A 4,653-nucleotide genomic window follows, 5' to 3' on the forward strand; every position below is an offset into this window, starting at 1 on the left:
TAAGGATTATTTTTATTTATTTTTTTAAATTTGATGTTATTTTTAAAATTATAATTAAATTTGTGATAAATTACTATTAAATTTTAATTTAATAGTCGTTTAAAACTCACTTTAACTCTTAAGAATTTTTTTAAAAATAAAAAATAAAAAAAATCTCTACCAATAATACTCTGTAACTGTTGCCTGTTGGTAAAGTGTTCGGACCATATCTGGGGTGCTTCCTGACTGCGTCCTTTAGGGGATAAACAAGTAATAAATATTGGGTTCAAACGTAATCATTCCTACTAGTTTTGGATGTTAGAAATATGATAATATTGCTCCAACTAAACAGGATGAACCAAGTCATTTTATGAGTCGACTGTTTACAGAATATATATATATACGAAAGCAAACTTTCCACCATTTCATCTGATTAATTGGTACCAATAAAATTAAACAAATGATTAAGATTTTTATAATGAAAAGAAAAAAGATAATTATTAAAGTACTTATTCTCCTTTGTTTTCTTGTATCTGCTTAGTGCTTATAGGAAAATAAATAAATCTTCTATTCTACGCCTGGTCATTATGAATTAAGTGGCCTGAGCTTCACAGTTTCACGTGAACCACGCCTCTCTCATTCTACGATATGTCAGGTCTTCCATCAATAATGGCGCTTCTATTTTAATTTATATATATTTTTAAATGCTAATAATATTTATATGGTGCCCGTGGTTGGAAAGATTCAGGCCCGTTTGAAAACCCTTACCCTCTCCTCCCTTTTGGTTTAATTTTTTTTAATGATTGAAAAATAAAATTGATGTTATATAAAGTTAGAATAATTTATATAGAAAAGTGAAAAAAAAAAATTAATATTATATTGTAGTGATTTTTTTTATTTAAAAAGTAATAAAAAAATGTTTATGTGATATAAAAAGTAAAAAAAGTTAAAAAAAATGTTTTGAAGTTGAAATTTTTTTGAAAGAAGTAAAGGAACAGCGAGGGAAGAGAAAAAGTAGTTTTCAAACGGCCTCACTCTTTTTTGGGCATGCTTTACTTTAAAAAGCCGTGAAAGGACAATGATTTACTTATAATTAACTTCATGACCCGTGACCTGCTACATGTACATTTCTTGCAAATATGCTATTCATTTGTTTTATAAATTAATTATTAAATTTATGGAACCCACATAACTTGTAAGGATATAAACATTAAAATGTATAAAAGAGGTAAAAAAACATTTATCTTTATCATTTGACTCCAAGACAAATAATATCAGCACGGGCATAAATGAACAGAATTTGAGTCTGTTTTGAATTGTGTTGAAAAATAAAGTTTTCGCCGGTATAAAAAGTCAAAAAGAGCTCTTTTTTTTTTTTTTTTTTTTTTTCTAAAAAAAAAAATGTAATTTCTAAGCTTTTTTGAAAACGCATTTTTGAACCTTTTTAAAACAACAAAGTGAAATAAGTTATTTTTAAGTTTTTTTACTAAGGGTCTGTTTGGTTTTGTGATTTCAAAAAGTTCGATTTAAAATCACGATTTTAAAATGTGCGATTTTTAAAAAAGTGATTTTTAAAAACGCAGGTAAGCGTTTGGCAAAATCGTAGTTTAGCGTTTAAAATCGCAAATTAGCTTTTAAAATTCTGCGTTTTCAAAAAAGCATCATCATATCTGCGATTTGAAAAAGCATATTTTTTACGTTTTCAAATCGCAATTTTTAAAAACGCAGTTTCCAAACGATTTATGTTCTACAATTTGGTTTAAAATCGCACTTATTATATACGAAATCACAATCTCAAACGCACCTTAAATGGATATATTTTTGTCTGGTACAACTTCTTTTTTTTTTTTTTAAAAGAAAAGATTAATTTTCATTAATAAAGATAATGGTATATAACAAGCCACCATAAAGGTGTACACAAGAACCACCAGAGAGGTGTACATAAGCCACTAACATAAAGGTGTATACCCCAAACCTGAGCCAACAAACGACTCAGACCATTACAGACAGAATGCTACAAATAAAACTTAGCCAACCAAAATGATGCATCTGCGTTGACATAAAACTTTACTTGAATAAGGAGTCGGTCATACATTTTAGGCTAAGAGCAATGACTAAGTTAATAAATACAAAGCAAACTGCTAAACAAAACACACAGGTATAGGAAAACCCAATACAGAAACTGCCTTCCAGGAGAATCGCCGCCAAAGGTGGCGCTGGGGCACACGCGCCACCGCAAAAAGACCCCCAACAGTGACCGTTCACCAAAAGCCTCTGATCTCCACCATACATAACAAAAAACAACGGTTCGTGGTCATCACACGCAACTTAGAACAGAAACCACTCAAACGCGTGAAGACCATGCGCTGACCACAGGGACTAAGCACGGCCGTGGAAAGCGGCTGCAGTATCAGAAAGCGACATCGAACAAGCTTGGAGGGCGCGTGTCCAACAGAAGACGACCGAAAATCGCATATTTGACTTCCAAGAAAGCTAACTTTTGAAAACTCGGCCAAGATCTCCGCCGTTAGAACGCACGGGACGACCACTCCCCTCCGACACCTTCTCCAGTAAGTTTACCTGCCAAAACCAAACTAGAAAAACAAGAAAAAATAAACCTCCATAGTCCAAAAGGACTAGGAGGACCAAAACCACCAACGGATCTAGTCCCTGGGGACTGGAGAAAGGAATGGGGGTGGGAGAATGGAATCTGGGAAACGGAGGGAGAAAGAGAGGAGGAGGGGGAAAAGAATCGGGGAAGGGGGAGGGGGGCTAGGGGTTTCCTACCTCCACACCAGCTCGAAGTCTCAACTCAGTATTTGATGTCACCTTAGCTCGAGATATTTCTAACATGTCTGGTACAACCTTTTATGTACTAAAAGCGCTTTTTAAAACTCCTTAATGCAATTTCAAACAAGCTCTAAGTTTTTTTGTTTTTTTGTTTGTTTGTTTACTGTCTAATATGTGCACAAGGGTGGACGTACCTGTAAGGTTGGGAGGTCTTTGGCAACTCCAATTTTTTTTTAAAAAAAAATCTTACAAAATATTATTTTTTTTATCATGACCGTCAATGATGACTTTTTCACCCCTTAGATAGCTAGATGATCTAGCTTTTTACTCTACTACTTTTTTATTTTGTATTTATTTATTTACATAAATTTAGACTTCCATGCAAAAAATCATAATTCCACCCTTGTATGTGAAGTCACTAATTAAAACACGTTATATTAGTCGGTGTAAAATGAGTTCACTTAAAGAGTTTACTCTTTTAGCTTTATTAGTATATGATAGCCATCAGAAACTCTGAGAAATTACTAATTAATTCATTTACCTTTCAATAGTGATAGTTTTTCTAAAACGCGAAATAAGAAATGTTTTCTAGACCAATTGTTCGTTAAAGTTGCACATATGAAGTATGAAGTACAAAAGATATTAAGTTAGTATTCACGAAAACGCTGAACCGAGTTTCGATTTGTTGAAGGTTGGTTCATTAGATGATCAAGCTTCAAAATGTGAGCTCGATCTTAGTTTGTTTAGTTCATGAACATGCTCAAACAACCATCTCAACGAATTGAACCAATTAAACTCAAACCGTTTACGATTGGTTTGTTTTATTGCCCTCATTATGAAATCCTTCTTTTTGGTTTGATCATGGATCTTGCTTGTTTCTGTGATTTATCAGTTTTAAGATGGTCTTGGTCCGAGACCCGTGCATCAAGTGACGAGGAAAAAAATCCATATGAGCACCTATTGATAAAAACGAAAAAGGGGGGGGGGGGGGGGGGGGGGGGGGGGGTGGGGAAACCAAACTTTTTCAACACTTACAGAAGGAAAACTCATTCTATATTGATCATCCCATTCTATTGAAGGCTTTTTCTATGTCAATTTTAAGTACGTACGTAGGGGGTTGTAGATGAACAAGGGTGCTCGCAAATAGGCTTAGAGCAACTTGGTTCAATTCGACTCAGTCTCAGCTTATTTATTATATGGAGGGTTCGTTACATACACTCCCACTTTTTTATATTCATTTTTTCCACTTTTATCTTTTGCTTTCTTGTTTTCTTTATCTCGATCTGCTTCTTCTTCAAGAAAACAGTGATAAGGTGCATTATGTCTGCTGTGTCCAGAAAAAGACAAAAAAAAAAAAAAAAAAAAAAAACACCCACAAGGGCCACAAACTATATATTACGTTTCTCCCGTACACATTGATATTACTGAAGAAAGCAAAAGATCCCATTAACCTGCCTTTTTGTTTTCTTCTTCTTTTTTTGGACACCTCTTTTTATTTGCATGTAAGGGCAACCAGAAACTCTCCTTAATTTCCCCATTGGAATAGGAAAAAAAAAAGAAAAGAAATGAAAGCAACCAGAATCATGTGGGAGGGTTCTTATATATATGATTCAATAATTTGAATCAAATAAAATGATTGATGAGTGACGTATTTTCGTACAATGTATATGCATGGGCTTGCATGCAGTTATACTACAAAATAAACGGCACTAAGGAAGACTATCCTAGCACATAGATTATGCGGCAGAAAAGGAGTACTCTGAACTATACAATTGTGGGGGTGTATGGAGGTTTAATTGGTCTTTATAATCTAGAAGCTAAGGAGGGGGGATGAGAAGTCACTACAAAAAACACTGCAAATCGCCGCGTGTCTACAGTACCGGT

The sequence above is a fragment of the Alnus glutinosa genome, chromosome 2, assembly GCF_958979055.1.
Source record: "Alnus glutinosa chromosome 2, dhAlnGlut1.1, whole genome shotgun sequence".
Taxonomy (NCBI): domain Eukaryota; kingdom Viridiplantae; phylum Streptophyta; class Magnoliopsida; order Fagales; family Betulaceae; genus Alnus; species Alnus glutinosa.